Source organism: Larus michahellis, chromosome 1 (genome assembly GCF_964199755.1).
Source record: "Larus michahellis chromosome 1, bLarMic1.1, whole genome shotgun sequence".
NCBI classification, from domain to species: Eukaryota; Metazoa; Chordata; class Aves; order Charadriiformes; family Laridae; genus Larus; species Larus michahellis.
This window is the reverse complement of record NC_133896.1, coordinates 141294694-141322549: the sequence shown is the minus strand read 5'-3', so window position 1 is coordinate 141322549 and position 27856 is coordinate 141294694. Positions and strand designations below refer to the sequence as shown.

The 27856-nt window shown below is 38.5% G+C and overlaps 1 protein-coding gene across 4 annotated transcripts in view; it reads left to right on the top strand.

The window, feature by feature from the left end:
* The window catches only part of FRMPD4 (FERM and PDZ domain containing 4), a 304950-nt gene that overhangs the window by 68052 nt on the left and 209042 nt on the right, over positions 1–27856 (top strand). Inside the window, exon 1 of one of the 4 annotated variants that reach the window (XM_074606449.1) lies at positions 10972–10990. The exons of the other annotated variants lie outside the window; for them this stretch is intronic. The gene's annotated coding sequence lies outside the window, so the exon portion shown is untranslated. Of the gene's footprint in view, positions 1–10971; positions 10991–27856 lie in introns of those variants that run through there. 4 annotated transcript variants of the gene reach the window in all.

Genomic DNA, 27856 nt, shown 5'->3' with positions numbered 1-27856 from the left:
AATGACTGATTTAGAGGCCAGGCTTCCCGAATGACAAGCTTTGATGCTTAATTGGTATTGGTAGCTCTTTCTCAGCACTGAAATACTTGGGAAGAGGGGGCTCTCAGCGTAGTGTGTGGATTCCCCGCTTTACTGCTAGGACATCTTCTGCTTAAAACGTTGAGTTGCTTTCATCCAAGTGGTTTACTTTGTAAGTTGGTTTGTGTGCCTGTGCCATGTGACACATGTGACGTGCCATGTGCACATGCTTGTGTCTCCTATTCATAAAAATCTGGTCCTGTGTTTGATCTGTAGGGACTGATGTGGGTGCCACCATCCGACTCAACGCACGGGCTGTGGTTTGCTGCCTGCCTGGCAAGGAACAGAGTGAGGCTGGGTACCTTCAGTACTGGGTGCTGATTTGGGACAGAAACCTACATCTGGAAAAGTGATAACATCTGTTGAAGTGTTTTTGCTAAATATAATTTTCAGAGAAAAAAAATAAATATTCATTTAAATATGCATCTCAAAGGCTTGTGTAGAGAATCACAGCTGGCCTAATGCCTTCAAGAAAAAGCAGTGTATTGCCATTGGTTTCTGTACATTCATCTTTTAGCTGACTTCTTTAAAAAAAGAAAAAGCCTTAGTATGCAACCAGTTGTGTAAATACTATTTGAAATGTTGCTGTCATCAGTGTATTTGCATATCATCTTTATTTATACTGTGTAATTGCTGACAGCTTTGGTTTTTCTTTTGATAACTCCAGTGGGTTAACTAAGGCATCTTCATGGAACACAGCTTTTCTTCTGTTTGATTGAGGTGTCACCATAGCTCTTTTGGTCAGCTACACCATAGGGCAATCAGAAACAAGGAGAAGTCCATGTTAGTGCTCTTTCCATTCCTTATGCTATTTTATGTTCAAAATATTTATGTCAAAAAACAATGCTGCCTTTTAGCCTTGGCTTTTCCTCTTCTGAGTACTTCCAAAGGGTAGCGAGTTTCACAGCTTTTTTTTTTTTCTTTCTTTTTTCTTTTTTTTTTTTTTTTTAACTATATGGTGACCTTTTCTAGTCTGAGACAGCAAGGCTACAACTCTTGATTTAGAGGGCTCTTTGTTCTCAATTTGTATTAACTTGCTTCTTAGCCTTCTTTCTGACAAGCTAGCGAGGTTAGATGTTTTGGTGTGCTCATTATAAAACATGACTTTCAGTCCCTTCAGTCACTCTTGTGGCTCTTTTCTGAACCCTCTTCAATATCTGGGCACCCAAACTGGATATTATTCTGTGATATTGTCTCGGGGGAGCTGTGACAGCAATAGAGGTCATACAGTCTCTCTAATATTCCAGTGTATGTATTCAAGATTAATTTTATTCATTTCCCTGTAGGTTTTTGTAGGAAGTTTGCTTAGTTTGTTAGCTTTTATGATCCCTAAATCTTATTTAGAATTTTTTCAGACTGAGGTTTATCATTCTTTAAGTGCAGCCTTCTTATATTTTTTTTTCCAATTTTTGATAAATCTGTGGCTCTTTACTTGAGCTTTTTTGTTTATTGAAGTCAAATCACTGTCTTCAGTGATCCATACCACCGATTTTCTTGGTTAATTATTTATTACCTGGTTTTGTATCATCAGATGGCTAAGTAGTCTTTTTTTTTTTTTCCAAGTAATTTAATGAAAACACTGGAGATCATAGGATGTTGCTAGAAATACAGTCAATCAAAGGTGACGTGTTGGTAATCACCATTAGAGAACTATTATCAGTCAGATTTCTAATTTTGCAAAACATAATTTGGAATTGGGTTGAAATTTTTTTTACTTAAATCTATATTGCATTAAATATATTCTCCTTGGCTAGCTTTTTAAAGACTCTTTGGTGCTAGTTGCTTTAGCTGTGAATTTTAATATCTTAATACTGTGTTTTCACAGTAAAAAAAAAAAAAACAACTAAATGTAGAAAAGTACTACTTTTGCATTTGTATGTTATTTATTTAGCTCCATCGCTTATTAGTGAATTGACATACTAGTTGTTTTGGCTTTTGTAAAAAAATACTCCCCCATTGTTTTTAGACTCACTAGCAGTAGGTTTTTCTTCAGGCCTCTTGAACTTAACATTTTATATACAACAGAAGGGCATGTTGAGAAATCAGTTTATAGATGTCATGCTTGACTGAGCACATAATTAGTTTGAGTTTAGCAAAATTGGTCACTTTTAAAGGACAAAAAAACCTTTTTCATTCCCCCTCCTCCCAAGTTGAAGTCTGGTACAAATCCCTTTAAATTTAATACCTTTTGAGTTAGATTTTTTTTTTTTTAATGCTATATTCGATGAATTAAACTTTTTTTTTTTTCCACAGTGGCCTCAGGGTTATTAGAATACAAGTATCTCTCCTTAAGTCCTCCTACTTTCAATACCCGAAGGTGCTGTAACTTTCAAGTGTAATGATTACACTGCCCAGTTGTTTAGTGTAGGTTTTTTCTTAATAAACACGAGATATATTGAACTCTTACTTTGTAAGGAGTAAGGAGTGCAGGTGATTTGTTTCAGAGTTGTTAATTACTGGGGAAAAGAAAGTAATATTTTGATAAAGTTCCCTACCTCTTGTGCACTGTTGATCCTTCATAATTACGCTGTAGGCATTGACTTCAGTTTCCAAACGTGAATCTTTAGAAAATTTATACTAAAACCCCCAATTCCTATCCTTGCAGGGTCTAGTGGGAGGTGTCCCTGCCCATGGCAGGAGGGTTGGAACTAGGTGATCTTTAAGGTCCCTTCCAACCCAAACCATTCTGTGATTCTGTGATGATGCATTGTGCAGCCCCTCAACATAGGCTTGTATGTAATAAAATAAGTTATTCTTCATGAGTCCTGTGAATGCCTTTAGCATTATTTTCTCTTCTTTTGTTGGTAAGCATGACCGAGTTCCATGTTGAGAGAACACAGCTGGGTAGGGTTTTCCTTGTAGTAGCCTCTGCCTTTTGCCTTCCTCCTTTGGCTAGCAGTATGAAATGGATTTCAAAGCGCGTGATTTGGATTTCAGGATGGTACAGTTGGAGTTTTTGGTGTTCATTCAGAAGTTGTTTGAGTTTGTTGTGAGGCAGATGATGGAGCTGTGCAGTTAGAATCCAGAAATATGGTCAATGAGAAGTGGACTGACCTTATTGCTACTTCTTGTTTCTTACCTTCAAGAAAGAAAGAAGGTTCCAGGGCTGGATTAGGTTTCAGACACTGGAGGCCTTTGGGGTGATGCTCTGATTAGCAATGTTGCCTGCTCTCTAGCTGGAATTGCAGTCTGGCTTTCTCAGTAAGGCATTTCTTGCCTTCATGTCTTGCTTGAGGGCATCTGTGGCCCCTTACCTCCTCACGGAACAGTCCCCTGAAGTGCATGGGTGTCTTTTCCAGAAAGCTTAAGGGACTCTGCTGTGGGTTTTGTGGAGACAAGGAATTCCATCCCTCAAGCACGTATGGAAGTCATGTTTTCTTAATGTAAGCAGCATTGTTTGTTATCTAGGTAAGAGAAAGGAAGTAGAATAGAAAATGCCTATTGAATGTTCTTTGGGTAAATGTTTTCATTTTGATGTCCTGACCTTTTTCCTTTAATTTTATTTTGCATGAACAGTGTTCAGGGAAAATGTGTTGAATGTAAGGAATGGCTGAATTTGGTTGCCATTCCTGTGTCATTTGGCTGTATTTAAAGCCCATTTTCAGTCTTTTCATCAACAGGTATTGAATGTGGCTTCTGGCAATTTCAGTAACGCATAAATACTTTTTGAATCCTCAGAGGGTAAAATTCTGTCTTGCTGAGAGAAGTGTGAGTTTTATATTGAGCGTGTCACCTTTGAGCAGTGTGCATCATCATCGTAGCTGGGCCATATATAGCACATGAAGGCAGCAAGCATGTTACCTCTCTTCCACCGAGACTCAAACAGGAGGTGGTTTGCTGAAGGTCACATTGCAAGCTGTTGGGCAAGAGAGAAAACAGCCCACAAGTTTTGTGCTCAGCCACGTTGCCTAATTTTGTCGAGAGCACTTTCATAGCAAGTGGCAAGCAGGCAATTTGACAAGAGGCAAATAAATGCTCTGCTATATTGTTTGACTTCTGAGTGCTAAGGTGTCAGTTGTTACAGATCTGATGTATTTAGCAAAACCTGGTATTTTTTTTAGCCAAGCAGTGTGAATCCATGCAAGACCAAAAAGCAGTGGAAAGCATCCTTGCACATGAAGTCCTAAAAATATAGATGTTCTGATACTGGCATAACCAGAGGAATGACTGATAAGCTGATAGTTTTTTAAAGTCCTGCTCATTCAGATTATCTGTAACCATCTTAGGATAGCTTGAAGCTATGATAGATGTAGTTAGATTTATTCATGATTCTTTTGTACTTGATAATAGATCTGAAGCCCAAAGTGATACAGGAAAACTTTTAATTAAAATAAAAAATACAAATTTATTCTTACAGACTTAATTTTTGAAGAATCTTTTAAGCAGGGGCAAGCATGAAAGTGAGGGAATGATACTGGTGACTGTTGCAGCTTAATTCAAAGTCTGTTTTGAAGAACTAAATGGTATGATTGACACTGCAGGTAATATACTGAGCTATAATTCACCTCGTTGTATAATGGTTTCTGCTGCTTAAAAGGACTTATTCACTCAATTAATCTACATGGATTGACTGTGATGTCATGGCTGTGAATGTAAGTTATGTATCATATTTATTATTAGGAGCTTTGTCATTTTTGTTGTGACAATGAGAATGAGGAAGACGACTGAAGAGGTCAGGATAAAGAGCATAATGAGGTCCCCAAGGACTGCTTGTGAATGGTGTGGGAGTGCTCATCAACCAGATACCCTGTTGGCCATATTGTATTTATTATGAATTTTTTTATTTTTCTCCTATCAAGTTCAGTCGCTCTGAAAAACTTGCCGTCTGTGGTGAAAGTAAGGTCTTTTCATATTTACTGTGTCTTAAGGTAAATGATTTATGAACTTTTGGAAGAAACTAAATGAGTTGTTTGATCTAGGAGGTAATGGGTCTTTGTGAATGCAGTAAAAAATATGAAGTCCGTGTCAGACACCCCAGATGAAGTGCAGTGTTTCTTTTAGTGCTCTGTATTTGCTGTATCTGGGACCAGATGTATAATAAAGCTGGTGTCACAGGAAAGTCACACTAAGAGTTTTCAAGTTCTGTAGTGTCATCTCTGCATGTCATTCTTGGTGCTGATGAGTACAAATCAGAAGGAGGCAATGGAATGGGACTTGGAAGTTCTGTGAAGGTCTGTATTCAAAGTAGTTAGGCAAGGGAAAAAAGTGGAAGTAAAAAAAGGGAAAAAAAGTATGGAAATTTAACTCCTGCTTTGAATTCTTTGAATTAAGGGACTCTGTAAGGCTGTCATGTAATTGCAAAGTGTAAATTTTGCACTGAAGTTTAAGCAGGGCTTTATGTAAGACATGCAAAGTAGTTATTTTGATCTATTCAGCTTTGGTAAGACTTTGTAGAAAGATGTGGACCAATTTAAATCCAGAAGGAAACAGGAAAAGCAAGCTGGGGTTTGAGAAATATTACGTTGAATTGGAGATCATAATAGGAGATTAGAGTTATTAAGCCTAGAGAGGAGAAGACTGCGAAGGAATGTAAGTTTCATAAATTATCAAATGTATAAAAATGCCATTGCATAATGGATGTGTATTTTGCCTTTCCTGTGAACATCCAACTCAGTATGGCCAATATAAAAAAAATAAGACTTCAGCAGCTCAATGCTTCAAAGATGCATCTTGTAATCGAGAAGAACTTTCCCCACCGTAGCATGGACAGGGAAGGGATTGTTGTCAGTGATGGTGAAAGTGGGGCTCAGAAGCACCCTGAGAGAAATTGTACCTACTTCATGGCAACAGGCAGAGAGCTAAGACATCTGCCTTCCAGCAAAGGCCCCACCTTGAACTCAAAGGTCTACAGGGAGGCTTCCTTGGTCCTCTTACCATGGTGCACCCATACTGGCCTTTCGGTCTCACCTGCCTTCTGCACATTCAGCAGCTCTCACTGGCCAGTTGTCCAATACGTGGGATTATGGAGCAGGATCGAAACTGGGCTCTTCAGTTATTTGAAGAGGACAGCTATAACTGTCCTGACAGGTCCTGGCGTCATGCCTCAGCCCCATGTTGGTGACTTGCTGTGGTGGAGCACAGGCAGCCACATGGCAGGACAGAGGTCTTGGAGGTGGATAGCTTGCATACAGGAGTGGAGCAGCTGTGGGAAAGTAGGTGGCACAAGACATGTGACAACAGGATGGAGGACTAAGGAAAGATCCTGATTTGGGAAAATGGAGGAAATGAGAGTATGGTAGAAGTAACAGAAATGAAGTATTGATGTATTACTGTCCTGGTTGGAAATGATTTAAAAGGGAATGTGAGAGAGAAGGTGACACATGCAGCTCTTTTATCAGAAGGAGCAAGGTGGAAGGAGCAGGGCTATCTAAACAAGGAAGCTGAGATGTGAGAGATCTGACAACCGGGAACTAGTATCTGCTGGCTGGTGACAGCGTGAGTGGATATAGAGCTTTCTCCTACAGAAATGAAATCGGGGCAATAGTGGAGCTTGGATATACATTCGCTGAATCCCTTGACAGATTCTCTCACAAAATTGTTTATACTTTATTTCATAGAGGCAGTTGCTCAGGTTGGAGCAGGTGATTAGCCCTCTTGTTGGCAGGTCTATGAAAACACATGCCCTCTACTTTGATTTCTACTTTAGTTTTGTTCACTCAGATTACCTGGAACTTCTCTGAGTCTTCATCTAATATGCAGTGATTGAGATGGATAAAATGGTTTAGGGAAGGGAGACTACAAAAAACAGGTCTGTAAAAGGCATTAGTAGTTGAGTATCTCTATTCATCTGCTTCCTCACCTTAGGAGAAAAATCTACGAGCATTCCTCAGACAAAAAGCATCCAAAAAGCATGTGTACGGAATGAATATATTCTGAGCAGAATAAAGAGCAAAGGAAAGTTAGAAAACGCTTGTAGCACAGACATTTGTTTCCTTGATCTTAATGAATGAAGTGGGAGTTTCCTGGCAACTTTTAGCATTGTTTTCTAACTAATTAAAACTGTGTTTGGCTCATAGGGAAAAGGGCTAGTAAAGACCTCAAGAGGTTAAAGTGTTTTTCTGCCCTCCGGTCAGAAGGCATAGTGTTTTGAAAAACCTACCTGTCAATAACTTTCATGAGAAAAATATTATGCTCTAAACCAGCCTTGGTTTCTGAAAATGAGTTATTTTAGATCAAGGTCTCTGGAAAACTCAGACTGAGGGAAGGACTGTTTTTTGTAGTAAATGCTAGTCTCAGCTGTGTAACATTGCCAGAGCTAAGCGACAGCAGAGGACCATTACAATGGGAAGCACCCAGTCTCCCTGGCAGATGCAGAGGGACCACGGTCTCAACTGAAGTAGCTTTCTTGTTGGATGTAGGTGTGAATTTGGTTAGATGAGGCTCACTTCAGTGTTCCGAAGTTCTGTCTATTTTGCTAGTCATAAAGTGAAATTGTCCCTTGGTTTCAACAGTAAGTATCAAGGTCTAATACCTAGTTTCCTGTGCAGGCCACAAATCTTAGAATCATAGAATCATAGAATTGTTGAGGTTGGAAGGGACCTTTAAGATCATCGAGTCCAACCTTTAGCCTACCCTGACAAGAGCCACTTCTAAACCATGTCCCTCAGTGCCCCATCTACTCTTTTTTTAAACACCTCCAGAGATGGTGAATCCACCACCTCCCTGGGCAACCTATTCCAATGTTTAATCTTCTTCTACCTTTTGAAATTACTGGATGACCTGTTTTGCATGAGGGATCCAGAGTAGGAAAAGTCTCTTTTTGAGGTTAAAAGGTTCTTAACACACTTCTGAAATCCATTTTGACAATAAACTTACTCTTGCCTGAGGTGACTTTTTTTGTTGATTTTTTTTTTTTTTTTTTTTGTTAGGGAGAGAGGGGGGAAAAAAAGGGCTTTAGCTCTAAACACAAAAATACTGTCCGAAGTTCATATTGGATTTTCTCTTTACAGTGCCCACTGCATTGAAACGCCGTAGAGCAAGAAACATTTGAAGGGCAGAGGTTGTGGGAGTTCAATAAACAGTTGCTCAATAGAGAGAGGAGACAAAGTGATGGTAGTGTCAGCAAGGTCTTTCTCGTGCTTTACTTGCTGGTGATGTGTGAAATATTCACGGTTCAGTTCGAGGGAAGCAGAAGCTCCTTGCAGGTCAATGGTCTCCTCCCCCTATCAATTATGATAGATAACTTACCTTCAAATAAACATTTATCGGATCTTTTGGAAATGAGGGTAAAAGCAAATTGATAACTCTTTCCTTTTATTTTCTTTCCCTTACCCTCTAAACTTGAAAAAAAAATCGATGTGGTTGAAACTTCCATAAATTTCAGTGTGAAGTTCCATTTGGGAATGATGGGCATTTATTGGATAACCTGACTATCAGTATAATTACTACAATTTTTTTTATCACAAACATGATTTTTAATATACATATTTAATAATATACCTTTAGTAACGTAACTTATTAGAATAATATAATTTAATTATATATACATTGTATTATCTTTTTTTAACTTTCTACTGTCTGGAGCACTCCTTTCTGGCCAGCTTTGATCCATTACAGCTTTCATACAATGTCTGTCTCTCTTTTCTTAAGTCAATGTGGGAGCTCTGTGTTTGTGTGTGAATGCTTTAGATGATTAACATTGTTGTTTATATGGGGTTTGTTGCCGTTTAGTGATGAAAGCATTCAATTTCATTTTCTTTTGAGTCTCTAAGATGTTTTGTCTAACATTCCTGCTCTGTGTCTTATTTTTCTGGATCGTGTTAGTATACGGAAGTCTACAAAGTGTGTAAAACTGAAAGAACTACCCTTAAAATCACGAAGAATTAATTGAGATGTTCACAAACTTATGGGTTTTGCAGCTTAACCTACACTACTCTTCCCATAATTTGAAACTGTTTTCTCCATCTCATGAGAAACACTACAGTTCATGAGACGTACAGTATTGTGTATGTTCTTTGATTCTCCCTTTGTGCTCTTGGTCTCCAATGCACTGACTGCCCTTCTCTGTTAACGGTGATTTTTACCCCAGTACAAATGCAGGACACTACAGTCTACTATGAGTCAGTCGTGTGTTGTAGTTTACTTGTAAAGAATAGTGAAAAGTAACTTTATTTGAAACGCTTTCTCTTTCTGCGTTTCACTGTATGTTTTCCACGTAGGGCTGTGCCTAAACTCTGGAGCAGTAGTAGTGCTTAGAGAGGTACAAATATCTCTCTAATAAAAGGTATAATTGTAAAAATTCAACCTCGCTTCAGAAAAAGAAAAGAAGAAAAAGGATGAACCCAATAATATAGAATTAAGTGGAGAGCGTTAACTGACAATTGGTATGCATCTGCCTTGAAGTTTCAAGCTTAACACTTAAAATTACTATAATAGTACAAAATTGGAGGAAGATAATGCTTCTATCTTTGTTCATTTATATTCTGCTTTTGGAGCACTTTGGATATAACCATCCTGTTCTTTTATATGCAGCCAGTTTGCCTGTTACTGTTTGTGTGAGATTTTTTTTTTTTATTTTTTTTTCCTTGTGAAAAAGCAAGAAAAATGTTTTCAGAGGAGAGAGGGAATATATATATTTTTTTAAACCACCGTAAATCATCAGGGGACTTGGGGGTGTTTGGTGCCTTGAAGTTTTTTATGAATTGCTATCTTTCTAAATGGAAGGGTTTTGCAGGCAGACCGCGATGGTCCAAAGCATCCTATGTACTGAAATACAGAGCAGGTGAAGTAGAATGTGGCAAATTAGAGGCCCTAAACATTGCTACTAAACATTGCATAGCTGAAATCTCTTTTTACTTTCTGGTACGGCTGAGTTCATGTATCTGGAAAAGCTGCAGGACAGAAGTCTGCAGGTGACATGAACTGAATTGATCTCACAGCTGAAGCAGTTCAGATGAACTGATTCACATTTTATCTTTAGGAACAGTCGTTTGCATGAGCAGAATGAATTGAAACCTGCATAAGTGTTGAAAAGATTTTGTTAGAGTATGTATTTAAGGTAATAAAGGCTATTATTTGTCATATATTAGAGAAGGAAAAGGAATGCTCAAAGTGATGAAACTGTAAAAGTGTTAGAAATAATAAATAAATAAATTAATAAGGCCTCTTACTTTTTGGAGGTTCTGATCAGCTACAGTGTGATGTTTGTGTGTTGGTTTGATAGATTTTTACAGATCGAACATCTGTGTTCTCTGTCTAATTTTGTGTGTGTGCTTCATCCTTTTAACCTTGCCTCACCTTTTTTGTGTAAAAAGAACAAGATAAACATAGCTAATTGCTTGATACATATGTCTGCTAAAAGACTTTCTTAAACTATCAGCAGTGCAAACACATCAGGGAAAGTTGAAATATTAAACTACTGGAACAGATTTGGCAGAAAGCAAAGCTTTTTTTCTTGTAAGACTTTATTTTTAACGTCAGATTAAATCAAATAGGCCATAATATAACTACAAAAGTCTGAAAGCTATCTCTTTAATAAGAGTGAATCTTTAACTTAGTATTTATTTTCTAGCTACAGAAGTTATTATGATGGTACACATTTTTCTTGAAACTTTAATTGCATATTCATCAAGGAAGTGATTTGACAAAGCACTTAAGAATAAGCTTAATTATAAGCTTGTGAATAGAGACATTGTCATTAGTTTTATTTTAAGATTAATTATTTGTTGTGCTCAGTTTTGTTGAATTGGAGGCATGAAAAAGACTTTTGCTTTCCTATTGTAACTCCTTGGTTTTTTCTTCTGGGGAGAAAAATCCATGGAAATGAACCTCTTTTTCTTGGGGACTAATTTTGTGTGGATTCTACTCATTTGCTTGTTTTTCATTTTTTCTGTAACAGTGGTGTCCCTGAGCTGGTGGGCAGTGCGGAGGGGACAGATGCTGTGCTCCTGACCAAACAGGACATTTTTAAAAGGTGAATGTGCCAATTTGATGCCATGCTTTTAGCATTAGTGGCAATTTAGCAAGATCTTGTAAAAAATTCTGTTGTGGGATAGATTTTCAATTGCAAACACTTTGCCTCCAAAATCTCAACAGGTTTTTTGGTGTGGGCTGGTTGGGTTTGGTTTATTTTCCTTAATAAGTTAACTTCAGTCACCTTAAATGAACCTTGTCAGGACAAGGGGGACCATTTTCAGTAACCTCCTGGTAACAGCAGTGAAGACTAGGTACTCTGAAGCCAGTTCATGTCTACTGTTCTCAGCTGGAGAACAAAAACATTTGGTAAAACGAATATGTCTTCAGAGTTGAAATGAAATTTTAGTTCTGAATTAATCTATGCTTCAGAAAGAGAGGCTTGGCTTTTGATCTTCCCGAGGGACCTCTTTGGAAGTAGAGAGCTTTGAATTCTGACGGGTGACTGGCAGTGTAGAAGAGGCGTGATAAAGCTTATGGTCTAGAGAAACCTAGTCATCTGAAAGGTCAGTTGGATTGAGGGTGGGAATAATCATTTTCCTGCTAATGCATTTTTAAAACAGAAGGGACGTCAGCAAACAGTGCTGGAGAAATGGATTATAGATGTCTCGAGTTGACTCACGAGTCATTACTGATGGCTGTTTTGAAGACTGTAACAGAGGCAGGAAAAAGAAACGATGCTACTTGCCATGTTCTAAAATTCAGATTAGACAATGCCAGAGAAATGGCATAAACACTGATGGCAGCAAAATGTTTTTCCGTCTCTTTCCTTTACATAATTGGAAATGTTGCCTGAGAAGTTTGGCACATTTGTTGTCAAAGACATTGTTGAGATGAGTTTACAGATGCTGCATTACAGGGTGCTAGCAGGTGAACCGCAACACTTAGATTGGACTGTTTGAGGTGGAAAGTTTCATCTGGTGTCTAGGACAGTGATTCTTATCTCCATCCTTGCCATCCGCAAAGATCTTAAAATGTCAGATAATCCAGTCTCTGTCATAGTCCATCATGAGACTTTTATGTTACTTCTGCATCTAAACTGATTGCAGCATACACTCATGCTAAAACAAACGCTCTCTTGTAAGGAGTTTTAATTGTAAAAATTCAGCATGAAATGTTTAGAAAGTATTATAAACCTAGTCCAGTGTAAAATCTTCCCGGGGATGGCAGCAATTTCTTTGTGTTTTCCACCTGGAGCACTCGGATTCGAGAGGTTAAGCAAGTTGGCCAGTGTGGTGGCTGTGTGAAAGAGGAAATAAAATAAGGAAAGAAAGGAATGGATCTCCAGTGCCTTGTTGAAATCTTGCATCTAAAACAGAACTTGATTTTCTTTTGCAGCTAATGGTTTATAGCCTGTATCTCTTCTGTATCGCACACATTTCTATAGTTCTGGTTATGTTATTCCAGCTTTCTGTTACAGTGTAGGCCGAAGAAAAATATTTTCCTTCTCTTATCTGTGCTCTGAAGTTCAGCATCAGTCTGTTGGAGTAATTATACTCAAGTGGCTTTGATTATTGTGCAGCTTCTTGTTTTGGCTATTTTTAAAGCCTGATACCTTGTTCTTTTTGCAGGCTTCACAACTACCCAGCTTTACACAAAAGAGACTGTGTTTCTTTGTGATGCCGCTGCTGATCCCTGACAGATTGTGTGTGTGTTTGTGGCCAAGTTTAGCTGAGTGAAAACCTGGCCTATTTTCTAAAGATTTTTTTTTTTTTTTCAGGGTGTAATAAATGTGGCAAATTTGGAAGCAGAGAGGATTGTTCAGGATGCCGTATTTGCATGCCAATACTTAGAGTGTATTCACAGACCGTTAGTGCTTCTTAGCAGTGCTGGAGTGCACTGGGTGGCTTTGGTGCTCTACCTGAGCGTATTTCTTCAACCTCACCTGCTGCTTCCTGAGAGTAGATGTCACAAGGGAACTACAAAGGCTTTCCACATAACTCTTTGCACTTCAGAAACCGATAAATCGTTGTTTTTTACCATACTTCCTTGCAGGGCAAAAAAGAAGAATGTATATGCTTTTGTTAGTAGACTTTTAAATTATTTTTTTTTAAAAACATTCCTTCTGCTCAAAAAACACGAGTAATTTTGGTTTGTCTTAAAGCAGTGAAGAAACACTTTGCTTCAGATCAGATGCCTAAAAGGCTAGCATTAAGTCCTTGGCCAGACCCCTAATTCTTGTAAGTTATCACAGTTCGTATAAAGTAAGTTGAGTGATAATAGATTTGACTGAGAATCTGAGTTACTCTATACTCTGTGCATGTTTTTTGTGTGTTACATGAAATCCAACAAGTCTGTTTATTCCATTACCACTCTCAGCATGGGGGAATGAATGAAAGCTTTCGAACTCCTACAAAGGATTCTTCTGGTGTTGAAAACTTTCTAGCTTCATCTGTGATGGATATTGTTATCTGAAATACCTTTTCCTGTAATGCCTGATTGCACATTTAAATACTAACTCTGCAGTTCTGTTCTTTTAAGGAAATAGGACAGACCTACTTTTTGTTCTTAAACGGTTCTGAAAGGCTTCTAAAAGTTTTTCACAGGTTTTTAGAATTTCAGAATTTTCAGGTACAGACCACTCTAAAAGACTTTCTGCTAGAAAAAGAGATGTTTTCATCTTTATGATGTGTATCCAATGCACCTTGTAAGGAAGATGTGATTACCCAGAAATAGCATATAGCTTTTACAAGCTTTGATTGCATTATGGATTTGATGTTGATTGTTAGTATAGATTCTCAAGCTGCATTGTAACTTCTTCGCCTGTAATTTACTCTTTATTTCAGGTTTGAGTATTTTACTATATTAATCCTTAATTTAGGATTTTTCCTCTGTAATTATTTCTTTTTCTGCTTGAATTCTAAATTTTCACGTCAGGTGCATTATGCGAATTGTGTCAAACTATCTAGTAAAATAAAATAGTGCCACATCACAAAAAAAACTTACTTGAGACTTGATAAAAGTACATATGGTGCTAAAAATTTGACCTCAGCTCATTTTATAGGTAAGTGTGGATGGGCAGGTTGTATTTGCAATGTTATAAATGACTGTAGCTGTCAGTATGTAACATATGCTAGAGGGAATAGCTGGCTGTGTCCTAAGTTTATGGTTGCCATCTGGTAGCTATTCTCCTTTGTTGTTTCTCCCTACAGCTTCATCCTGTGTCCTGCAGCATCAAAACAGCAAATCCAGCTCCTTGCGACGTGCTATCCTGCGACAATACAAAGTTGCAAAAGCATGCCGCTGGGCCTCAAAATTATTTTGGATTTAGTTAAAGAAATAAGTGTTCTCACATTTGCACAGGACAACGATACTGGTTTCGGTGCTCAGGCATAAGATTTAGTGCATATTAGAAATTAATTGTTTTTCCATGCTTTTTAAATCTTGTATGGAACGCTACTTTAATCAGGTGTATAGCTTAATATATCTTTTACTTGTGTTAAAAATAAATCTCAAAAAGATTAAATGTACCAATAACGTCCACCTGAAAACTCATTATTTCTGCCTCAAGATTTGTCGGAAGGTTGGATAATAGGGTGGTTGGAGTAGCAGATGGGAACTTTTCATGGTTGGCATTGTTGCACTGACTGGGTGTACTGGCTGTAGTCGGAAGGAGCTTGACCTTCAAACAGTATGAGCTCTCACAGCAGTGTCTGACAGATGTGTAAAAGATGCTGATTGATACGGAGCGCAGTGTGCCAGGCTGCTGCTTGACTGGGAGCTATCTGAACTCGTGCTAGTTCAACAGAGTGTGTATTGTGCAACACACAAAGTCAGTCTACTTTAACACAGAAAATGTGTTTCCATAGTCAGACTGTATAAATAATGAGAGTACATATATATATATATGTTTATAAAGATTTCTAAAAAATACACCTCACTTACTACTGTGTCCAGAAAACATACTTTCAAATGAAAAAAAAACAAAAACACTCCAAAGCATTTATTGTATACAAGTCAGACCATTGTGTCTGTTTCTTGGTTTCCTTTTCCTTGAATGTGAGCTGTTTTTTTGTTTGTTTGTTGTTTTTTTTAAAGAGGGGTTTTGGTGGTAGTTTTTCTTAGGTTTGGTGGGGCTTTATTTGTTTCTTGGGTTTTTTTTGAGAAAGACTGGAGAACCTTGGTTTGTAAAAAGTGCTTTTTCACTACTTGGCCATGTTTTTGATAGTTCCTATCTTATTGCTATGTTATTAGTTCTTAAACGTGGAAGCTTGGATAGCCTTTGTATGTCTGCTCCACCATGCCCTGACATGCAATGTGCTGGTTCTGATTGGCAGATCAGCTGATACAAAGAAATCATCATCAAAACAGCTGTGTTGCAACATCCTCCTCATCTTTTCCCCCTCATTTTTACCATTTGTGGATGACTTACTGATATTCTTAACATAATGTGGCATTTCCCTTTGTGTAATGTCTGATATTTGGTGCCTTTTTTAATAACAAGTCCCTTTAATAACATGTATGTTTCTTATTATGATTCATGTGAGTTTTATTCTTTGGTATTTCTTTATTGTGTTGCTACTGCAGAGCAGTCCAGAACTTTGGCTATTTTGCAGCTCATTATTTCTTTCAGGAGAGAGAAGTGAGAAGGCTCTGCTGTACTGTTGACTTGAAATCTATACAAAAGTACAGCTTTGAAGCAATAACTTCCTTGAATAGATTGCCTACTTAGCAAAATGGGATGGACCTGTCCTTTAATGCTATTAATTTGCACGAAGCATTGCTTAGTTCAGAAAGTAGAACGTGAACTGTAGTCCCCTTCTCAAAACGCAAAAGGATTTAAATGATGATTACTCATATTCTTGTTGTGAGCCTATCAGTGTGCATCTACTTTAACTGTAAATCTTAGGATTAAAAAAAAATAGAAATCTTGCCCTCACTGGATCTGTCATGGAAACCGTATATTCTTAACTTTTGAAAACAACGGCCTCGCAGGCTGCGTGCAGATTTACACAGGGTTTCGCAAGCGATCACAGGCTATGCAGAAAACAGCTTGGCTTGGGAAAGTGTTGGTCCTATGCGGGAAGTCCCTTGTATGACAGGACTCGGTATCTTCAGCTGCAAGTCCAGGAATAAGGTATAGTGCTCTTATTCCACTAAATACAAATTCTCAGTCGAAAACTATTTCTTTCTTCAATATCCTTAAACTGAGGTACTGCTCGCTTGTAATGCAGGAGAACACAACGGCTTGTTGTCTCTTTAACCTGTATTAGCACTCTTTTAAAGCATCGTATTAAACTGTGTCCAGAAGTCCCACCAAATATGTAGGTACTGAATGAAAATCAATAGTAGAGGGTAATCTCTCATTTTACCTGAACTAATGGTGAGGCTGACTTTTTGATAGTTTGAAAGTGTTGGAAATAGCATATGATGGCGTCACTTCATGCCCTGTTTTAAAAATCCTTTTCTTATATCTGATATTACATACAACATTACTGTAATCCCTTTGCACCTTCTCTGAGAGTCGCGGGGAAAAGTCAAATGCTGCATGAATTTGATTTTAGCTTCTTGAGTCTGAGAAGACTTCGGTTTCAGATCCAGGTAATTGCTGTTTCTGTCTTGTCTTAGGATGGATTATTCATTATCTTATATGTGAGCATTGCCAGTCTTCCTAATTAATACTTATCTGTTCTACAGCGTAGTGACTTTTTTTATTTAGAAAGCAAGCTGAAATTTTTCTGAAAAGGAGAGTGATAAACTGTGTTTGGAGGGCAAAAGGCAATGTCAGACTGTCTTTTTTTAAAAAAATCAAACCCTTTTTTATAAAATTCTGTTATATTTTGCTTATATATGCCTGTCAGTGAAATTAGGATCTCTAATTGTATTTATCGCTGATATATTTGCCTGGAGATGGTGGTGCTTTTAATTTTTTTTTTCTGAAGGTACTGGATTAAAATTTAACATTTAAGAAAACTATTTCAATTTCTTGCTGCTCTTTTCATTGCAATCATCTCTGGTGGCCAACAGCACCTTGAGGAGAATGCCCTTCTGGGGGTTCCCGGGTATCCCTGGGTATAGTGGTATTTTTCATACAAATTTAAATCTCAGGAGCTAGACAGTTACAGTGGTGCACTTCAGAGCAAGAGCCAGACAGAGAGGGAGTCGCTTCAGAAAGAACATTCGCTTAATACGTAGACATGCACAGGGAAGTGCTTGATCCCACGATCTGGGGAGAAGAAACGTTTGCTAATGATGATGGTTTTATATAACCTCTTGAGGACAGATTCTGCAGGTATAAGAATTTGTGCCTGTCTACTGAGTTCTGTGGAAAATATTTCAGTGTACTTGGATCTTTTGTTATTTCAGGTAATTCTAAAATACTTATTTATTGTAGATACTTCCTCAATACATATGGATTCTACACCCCCGTGTATTTTATACTGAAGCTCTTTCTGTAGTCCTCAACAGTGGAGATGAAGGACTGTTTACTGCTATATGTTTTTCAGAAATGTAAGGTTTTCTTCTCGCAAGCTGTTATTCATTAAACCGCACATAGCCCATATTCACTAATCTGTTGAATATCTGAATTACTTTTTAGCTATAAGAAACAAAAAAATATGCGGGCCTTTGTTCAGAAACACACTGCTGTTTTGAATTGCCCAAAGCTGGAGCAGGGATTACTGAAAATTAAAGAAGAAAAGAGTGGGCAAAATGAGGCTAAGTTTTTGTTGCGCTAAGCCCGGAGAAATCCTCCAAAGCAGGAATTTAAAGCTCAAAGTTTAATACTTTTGTCAGCATGCAAATGGAAATACTACAACCAGTGTATTTTCATTGGAAAAAGAAGGAATGGTGCTGGTTCTGGGACTTTTCAGGAACATGCTTAACAGCAATTCATCTTTCTTTACCAAACATTAAGCAGTAAAAGCACTGCAAATAATACAGTGGACTTCAGAGCACAAAGATGAGCAGTTGCATATGCTGACTAAAAAGTTTACGTTTAATGAATCTTTAAGAGATGGGGATATTGTTTTTTCTTACTCAGAGCAGGCAGTAGAATATTATGGCTATTACAAAACGCTGTGAAACAAAGCTTATGATTATGTACTGTCTGCGGTATTTTTCAGTAATGTAGAAAGAATTGCTGACCTTCACAATGACAAATGCCTTACGGTAGTACAATGATGCCTAAGCCCTCTTCTTCCAAAACCTGCAAATACTCCTGTGGGTGTTAAGTATGATCGAGTACTCTCTAGAAGTGAAAAAGTCGTTAGTGCTTCTGGCAGTCTCGTGGTTTTCTTTTAAAGCTTCTTAAAATGCATAAAATTAAAAACCTCTGAGAAATGGTACAAGCACTGCTTTTGTACGCAGAAATAGAGGAAGCAGAATGGGTATGACAAAGGATGCACTGCATATGAAATGCCACAGTATAGAGCACTTCAGGGTGTATGACAAATAAAGGGAGGTACAAAAGCAGATGATAGCGTAGATCATAAAAGCGAGTGAAGGGACGTAGTTTACAGCAGGTGACGGAAAGTCAGCCTGTGGAGAACATACACACAAGAAATGTTTTCTAGCTTGCTGCTGGCCATACCGGCAGAGGGTACCGACCAGCCTTTATAGCTGTAGGTAACTTCAAAGACCAAATTGCAAGCAGTGGCTGACAGTTTGAGCCAGAGATTCTTGTGGTGGTGCACATGTGGTGCCAGCTTGTGTAGGAGGAGGGTTTGCTTTGGGGGATAATATAGCTTTTTGGAATTTCTCATTTCACTAAGTCGCTGGAGGTTGTAAGGGTCAAGGAAAGTGGGCAGAGGAAAGAATATGCTGCTGTCTCTCCCCTCCGGTTCTCTTTCTCTTTCCCCCCCCCACCTCTTTTTCTCCCTTTAAGGGAGAGAGCAAGCTGAAGGAGTGGTAGACTAGCTGGCTTGACTTCCTTCAAGAAAAATACTGGAGGAAAATAGTTACATCCTTGTGAAGGCTTCTAGAGAAAACAGTCTGATCAGGAACAATGCACACTTAAACCAAGTTGGTCTATCACTATGCTTCAGAAAAAAAAGAGGCAGTAGATATTTTCTTGCTTAACTACCAGTATGACTCTTGGTATAATGTAATGAGCATAGCAGGGGAACCTGAATTAGGTGACGCAAAGCAAAGCAGAGTACAGCTGGAAAACTTCCAGTTGTCACCAGTTCACTTGCAAATTGTAAGTTTTGCAGACGTCTGATGTTGTTCTGCATTTCTGTGAGCAGGCTGAGTGATGGCGTACGTGTACTCTGTTACATTTCTAGGTGACATTTCATCCTTAAGGGCCTTTAAGGATAGGTTAGACAATTGTCAGAGTGATCCAGGCAGAGCTGATCCTGCCTTGAGGAAACAGATGCAGTCAATAACCTTTTCCGGTTCCAGCCCATTTGCCTGGTTCCTGCCAGTTCTCTGTCTGACAGCTTAGGGGTGGGGAATGGCTTTGTTTGTTTTCTTTGGTTGTTTTCTTAATATTCTGATATTTCCAGGGAAGAGGGAACTTCTTTTCCTATATTTTGGCTTTTAACCAGAGGAAGGCATCGTTACACTAGTTTGGGCCTGTTGGAACTTCGCTAGAAGCACCTTAGTTCAGTCCTTCCCTTCTGTCTGAGATGGGGTATCGCTTTTGAAGGGTCTTCTGTGTGGTAACACTGAAGACAATTGCAGCAGTTTTGTGTAACTTGATGTGGGACTGGTTTGCTGTGCTAGAACGCTATGTTTTATATACGTGCACCATAAGAATGACTTGGTTGTGGTCTGGTCTAGAGGGTACTACAAAAATATAATCAAGAACTGTAGATTTTATTGTCATTTGAGCATGGTAAGACTTGCGTAGGCCTGTTATCTAACACCACCTGAAGAAGAAATAGTGTTTTGAGTATGGGTCTGTCTCCTCCAACAGAGTTAATTCTGGCTTCTTAAAAGGCCATCAAAAAAACCACTAAGCTCATAGATATTGTCTGTCTATTTAAATGGCTGAAGTGTGATTTGTGTATCTTTCTTTAATTCTACATGTATTTTGGTCATCATTGTCTGGCAGTTCTTAACAACTGGTTTAGCGTACAACATGCCATTCCTTAATTAACTATTTCTCCCAAAATAAATACAAGCATATAACTGTTACTCTTCATAAGATGCATGGTTCAGTTTTACTGATTCTATTGGGTCACATCAGCCTGGATTACAAGGTACAAAGTAACCTTTCTCCAACTCTAAATAGATTAGGTTGGTGGCCTGCCACTGACTTGGAACCCTTCTTCCAAATGTGCTGTTCTGGTCCAAGCCAGATGTGGGCTCATATTTTATTTATTGTTATATTGAAAGTGCAGAATCAGTTCAAGTTATTGTACCTTGTATCTGAGTGATACAGAAGTATCTGTAATAAGAATAATAACAAAAAAATAATTACACAGTCATTGAAATACTAGTGAAATGTTCCTTATTCCTAAATACAGCTCTGCTGTCTTTCTATCTGAGTTTTCAGACTTCCTTGGAAGGCCATGTGATATAAATAGACATAAACTGTTTGCTATCAGGCTAATAACAATCTTGGCATCTCAATATATCTCCTCGGTCCCTCCAAACCATCCCATCTTATAAGAAAAGATGTCGTGAGAAGTCTTGTATTTTTATTAGGAAAATTTATTTTCTTATGACAAGAATGGTATATGCCAGAACATCTCCCCTAATTTTCTCAGTTAACAATTCAGGAAAAAACAACTAAAAAACAGGTTTCAGCATGCCTGAGCAAAACTGCAATGGTTGATGCTACGATGAAGGTTTAGCTCTGGAGGCCTCAGCACAAGAAGGACATGGACCTGTTGGAGTGGGTCCAGAGGAGGGCCATGAAGATGATCAGAGGGCTGGAGCACCTTTTCTGTGAAGACAGGCTAAGAGAGCTGGGGTTGTTCAGCCTGGGGAAGAGAAGGCTCTGGGAAGACCTTATAGTGGCCTACCAGTACCCAAAGGGGGCCTACAGAAAAGCTGGGGAGGGGCTGTTTGCAAGGGCATGTAGCGATGGGATGAGGGACAATGGTTATAAACTAGAGCAGGGTAGGTTTAGGTTAGACATGAGGAAGAAATTCTTTACAATGAGGGTGGTGAGACACTGGCACAGGTTGCCCAGAGAGGTGGTGGAGGCCCCACCCCTGGAGACATTCAAGGCCAGGCTTGATGAGGCTCTGAGCAACCTGATCTAGTTAAAGATGTCCCTGCTTACTGCAGGGGGGTCGGGCTAGATGAACTTTAAAGATCCCTTCAAACCCAACGCATTCTATGATTTTAAAAAAGATTGTTATTTACAGAGTATAATAAATAATTACAGCTGTGTTGTAGCTGTCAACACCAATGAGCAAAGTACACTTTGCAGTTAAGAATCCTTTTATGATATTTGTTCTGGAACTTGTTCACAATAATTTAATAATTCAATGTTGTTCTTACTGGCATGACTTGAATTAATGAGGGTCCATTACACTGTATTTCACAATTAAAAGCTGACAAGAAGGTGTGCCTCTGTCATCCTGTGTTCTGACATGCTATCCACAACACGACTGTGTTAAGTATGGCAGAATATATATGAGCATAAAATACACAGTAAAAATCAGCATTTTGGCTAAGAAGTGACTTTGTTATCTGCTTAACTAAAAGTTGCTTTTATTTTAATTATTCATCCTCTAACGTATAGGATGGCTAATCTAGCCGGTCTGTAAGACCCTGTCTTACACAGCCAGGAGGGGCATCAGTTGATTTCCTGCCTCGGCAGTGAGCAGGAGGTGGGACCCCTGATGTCCAGGAGCCCCTTTAACCCCTGAAAGGCCATGCAACTCCACAGAGCCCACCTGCCTCCTCTTCCTAGCCCCTGGTACTTGGGAGCAGTGTCCAAGGGCTGCAGGGCACCTGAAGCCATTATGAACGTGTGGATGCTCCTGGTGTTGAAGCCTGTGTTGCCGCTTGGCTTTTTGTGAGCAGAAATGAGAAGAGACGGGAGATGAGAGAAAGAGAAGGTGTTGGGAGAATGACAAAGGGAACTTCAAAGACATGCAGAGATCCTGAAAGAATGGATACAGATCTAGATGAGAAGAACTGAAGGAAAATTTGCTAAGGAAAGAAGGCAGGAAATGAATACGGGAGGGAAAGAACAGGGGTAAGACACTGTATGAGTGTAAAGAAATAAGACTGTGGCTGAAATTTGAGGAAAGGCTGAAAGAGAATAACAGCTGGTTAGAGAATGAAAGCTGGGTCTCTACAATCACAGAGTATGGATGAGGAAGTTATAATGTGCATGTTTGAAGTGGGTTTCAGCTTGAAACCTTCTTAAACTTCTGATTTTTCTGGCTTGCTGTTGAGAGCCAAAGCAGAATATTTGTACAAGTTCCTGGATGCTGTTGGCTGAAATCAAGGCCAATCCTCATTATTAGATAAATTATACCCTTGAAAACATATGAGCTGTTGAAAAGCAGCTGAAAAAATAAAATTACTAAAATCATGGAAAATAGGTAAGAACAAAGGCCAGACTAGCAGGAACATGGAAAACAGAGAGGAAAGTGAGCAAAACCTAGAAACAGGCAAAGCAAGAGAGGAGCCCGCCCGCAGAAAGTGATGGGAATTGGAGGAAACCATAATGAGAGGCAGTAGCATGTTTTCCTCCATTAGTGTGGATGGTTTTGGTAAAGAGGCAATGGCAGGTAGCCAAGGTTTTGGTCTGTCGTGTTGAGACGAGGCCAGGACACTGATAGTTTCTCCGGCTGGCTGCCACTGTACTTCTGCAAGTGATGAGCAGCCAACTATTTTCTGCACTCGGGATCTGCAGTTTTTGGGATCTTAGAGGTGGATATGGTCAACTTTGCTGAAGACGTGTTTCCATTCAATATTTGTGATGTGGTAATTTATTGAAAGGAAATCATGAAACTTATTCTAGACTATCTGAAAGCTAGGCCATGATTCAGTAGCAATTTTTTTCACCATTCAGTAGATAATAATGTAAAGGTTTGAAAACTGCTTTATGCTTTCCCATTGTCCTATAAACGCTGGTTTCACAAATGATCTGGTTCTGGCTGACAAATTAATTGGTCTGGGCTGTCACATAATGCTGCTAGGTGAGCAAAATCAGTCCAAATACCATGTAACACAAAAATGTTCCAGTACCCATGTTTCCCTCTTCCTCTTTCCTTGTACTTTGACGAGAATGGACCACGCCAGGGTGGAGGAAACATACCCTGGAGGAAAACATCTGAAAAATTACTTTGTATTTATACATATTTCACTTCATTTGTGTGTTTCTGTTCCAGGAACTATGTAAATGTGTAGTAATGAAAGTGCTGTTCTGAAGCAGGCTGTCCATGTTAGGGTACTTCTGAGGGGCTTGGAATTTGCATTTGAGCCTGCTGAAGATAGCTGGACAAAGGAAGAATTGGAGTTGTCTCTCTTCCTTCATGTTTGCTAAAGCCTCTCCAAAAACCTGACCCACTTTAATGATTGTGGGGGAATATCCATGGCAACCATAAAGGCGCTCAGTGCAAGAACAGTTCCTATTAAGATTGTAGTTTGCAGGCTCAGATTTAGATTGAAGTTTAGGTTGCTGGTGACCTTTTATGCCAGAGCAAAGCTATATATCTATTAAATATTGGTGAAATGTTCTATGTTGTAAGCATAGTCTGGTAGGACGTGGTCTCCACTGTTGTGCAGGATGGTGCCCATCATCTGTACCCAGAACCGTAAGGATTTGAATAGGCAAGTCCAACTGAGACAATGTGAAATGTTAGAGCTGAATCCTCGATTAAGAAAGGACATCTCAGCCTGGCTACTGGAAAAAAAAATTCTCACTGCTCCTTTTAACTGATCACAAGCTGCTGTTCTTATTTTTTGTGGGCTTGAGTGTGTGTGTCTGCTGTGCTGAATCACCAGTTGAACACTGCTTCAGTGTTGCTGGCTTCCATTGTGTAATCATCTCTCTGCAATTAAAGACAGGAGGCACCAAGGTTTGGGCTGTTTCTTCAGACAGGGCAAAATGTGTTCACTGGGTTGTTTTCAGAGGCTGAAGTACTTGGAGTTATTTATGTGGTAGAGGACGTAACATTTTAAAGAAACAAGTAGATGAATTTCTGCCCAGATGTTTAGGATCTATTCTGGTTAATTTTGAGATAAACAAACCCCACGTGGACGTGGATATACATACAGACATATTGCTTTGCAAATTTGATTTATTTTTTCCCCCTTTTACAGTGTCATGCTGAAATAAAATAGGTGTCTAAAAAGTGTTGCTGTATTTGGATATGATAGATTATATCATGCATAACTAGTTTTCTGGGACATAGATTAAGGTATCTGCCATCTCTGTTTTACTATTGCTTCAAGAAACACAATGCGGTATGTACTTCTTTTAGTTGTGATTTTGATTAAATTTTTTGCTTTCACAATTTATACATGGCTGTGTAACTTGGATGTACCACTACATTTCCAAGTAATATACCTTCTGAAATAATACGATCCTCTCTCATTGTACAGTCTTATATCTGAGTCTGGCAAGTATTTAATCATGTTCTCATTTATTTTGATTGCTGCTTAGTAATAACTTCTCATTTGCACCTTGACTTTATCCTCAGCAAGGAACTCCATTTTGGTAGCCTGTATACAATGCACAAGAGCAAAGGTGTTTCGTCACTTAAATGATTAGGGAACTAATTTGTGCCTAATAGATAACATTTGCATTTGTAACTTAATACAACGTGTTCCCTTAAAGCTACAAACAGAGGTAAGTGGTATATATTATGCTTCTATAATTAAAAACTATCTGTATTATTAACACTGAGTGTTTCAAACTTGTGCTTACTTATTAACATTTTAATAAAAATAAAACTGATAATCCCTGCAACAAATTTTAAAGCTGTTTCAAAAAGCCACCTGCCCTCAATAAACCTGAAACAAATACTTACTGATTACATAGGTATTGTTATTTTTGTAGATTTACTAACTTCCTTTCAGAGACCTGAATACAAATGACCTTGACAAAATATCACTGCTTTTCTCCTAATCCACTTTGTGATTTTGCATATTACCAAACTTTGTAATGGTTTTACTGTCTTTGCACAGAAAATACATTGTTGTTGAATTGAATGGGGTTGTTGGCTGAGTCATAAGCCACCAAAGTGTTGTGGTATCTGTATTCCTATCTCAAATGCTGCTGTTGCTTTCAAAAGTGCAATACTAACTTGTTTCCTCGAAAAATGAAGTAAAAGCGGTATACGGCGACTTGGTTTCTTAAATTATCCATTGCAGTTTGTTTCAGGCAGAAACTTTGTTTTACTCCTAATGCTTTTTTTTTCGTCCTAGGCAGTATTTTTTTCCCCTTTCACTTCCCCTTAAGTAGTCTTTAAAAGAATTGGGGCTTTATTTCATGAAAATGCTAACGAGGTCAAAGTTTCAGAGGTATTATTTTCTCACTGCCAGAACAGTCGCTTTGCTATTGTGAAATGCAAATGGTTTTTAGCCACATAACTGAACTAAGAGGAAGATGCGATGGGCAGGGTTTTTCTTTTTTTCTGATTTGAGTCTCTATCAGTTCATTCTCTTGTACATGGTTTTATCTGGAAGGCAGTTTGCCATCCTGACAGCAAAGCCAGAAAGCAGCAGGGTCGACCAGGTGGCTCCCAAGGGCTGGCGTTGGCATGGAGGGTGGTAGCCCTGCGGGAGAGGCTCCATCCCTTGCAGTGCCGGGGCTGAATTGGGAGTTCGTTCCTTTGTTGTAGAGATTTGAGTATGTTTGTTTATTTAATATGCTGATATTGGAGAAAGATGGAAGCTACCCTTGGGTAGTTAGTTCCTGTGTATATTCCTGTATAATACACGATTCTTTCAAATAAGTGGAGGGATATAAGATCAGCATCCAGACAGCTAACTTTTATAATGCTCTCAAAATCCTGAACCTGGCTCATGAATCTCACACCTCCTGTGCCAGCGCTGCTTCTCTGATGTGGGAGAATGGGTTACTTCTATTCCATTAAAGTTTTTAATCCTCATTTTCCTTTTTAAAAGAATAGCAGTTGCAATACAGGCTTTACACTTTTTATTTTCTTTCTTCAATGCTCAGATCCTGTGCAACCTGCTCTAGGTGACCCTGCTCTGGCAGGGGGGTTGGACTAGATGGTCTCCAGAGGTCCCTGCCAACCCTATGATTCTATGATCCTAGATGTGGTTAGGTGTTTATCATAATATTTTGAATAGGAAGTAGGTTTGGATAAGCATTCCAAAAAGCGACTAGAAAGCAAATACTTAATGGGATATTGAGCAGAGAAGGCTGTAATATGCAACTGTCAAAATGTTGTCAATATGGAAGCACGTATCCAGCACAATTTTTATTTTTCAACAGAAGGACTAACTAAGCATGTTAAATGCAGAACTCAAAGAGAATGTCTTTATGAATAACATTTTGCGATAAAATAAAAAGTCTCTTTTTTTTTGGAAATATTGTCATAAATATCAGTATGTTTCATAGTATATGTTAATGGATTATTTTTAGATACGTTATTTTTATGAAGTATCTTTGTGGTAGTGTGTTACACTGAACAAAGCATCTAATGTTAAACACTAAGTATATTTTGAGACTTACTTTAGTAAACAAGTTTAGTGGCTTGTTCTGTATTAAAGACTGTATCACAAAGAGAGTTCAAAAATTAGGTTCCTAAAAATAATATTTAAAAATAACTCTTTTGTTAAATATTTTCTGAGGTCACAGGTATGCTAGTGAAGGATGAGTGGTGATCTGTCTTTGTGAAGGCTGCATTAAAAGTGCAGACTGTGGGTCTTATTTATTAACTTTTCAAGGGACTGTAGCTGGAAGCTTCTAGTGACAAAGATATTCACAGATGTACTGAAATTCCAGACCTTCGGGGCATGGGGCGCTGTGGCGGAGGAAGGTGGATATCACAGTGTGTTTAAAAAGATGATGCTTAGCCCCCGGCAGCTCCAGAGGGCTTCGTCTCTTTTCCTTACCTGCCTGATGGTGGTGCCTCTGCCATTCCTTACACCCCTCTCCTCCACAGCCTTTCATTTTTGCACGTATGAAATGTTTTTCCAGTAAAATGAGATGGAAACTACAGATGAGTTAAGTATGTTTAGTGATACAGAAATTCTGCAAAGGTGTGGGGACAGATGTCAAACCAGTAACCAGGGTTTGCTTGCAGTGGAAAGAAGTCGTTCTCATGTGTGTAGAAGTCTTGTACCCTCCAGCTGTTTGCGCCCTTCCCCTTTCTCTCCAGCTGGGGATGGGATGCATGAAATCAGCCGGAAAACTTTTGTTTAACAAATGGAAGTGCCTGGTGACTTCCTGCTGAATTCTCACGACCTAAGTAAATGAATTGCTAATTAAAATTGTTATGAAAATAAGATTTAATGTAATAGAAGACTAAACCATAATCCTTAAAGATACAGAACTTCGCCTTATGTCACATAATACTTGATACAGTAATAAAATACTTGATAAAGTAATAGCATATTACTTTAGCTAAATAATTACATAAAATAATGGGAACTGACGAGCAAGGTTTCTAGAGGACTGTTCTGTTCCATGTCCTTCTCTAAAGCACTCTTAAGTATGTTGTCTAAATCGTTGCAAAGGAGATAGCAAAATCAGAAATTACTGTGGAAAGGAAAACAAAAACAAGTATCTTGAGATGATGTGGATACAAACTGGATGTTTGTAAGAGGAAATAATAAGTATTAGAAGTATGTGAGGGACTGGCAGTGAATTATAAACTTATGCAAGAATTACCTAATGACGGGGTTGTTTTTTTTTGTAAACCTGAGAATTAACAATTAACTATGTAAGCATTGTCTGCTGATCTTTTATTTTAGCAAAACCATTTGTAATTCACAATTCTATAGGTTTTTATGTGAAATCTTACTTTAGATTTGG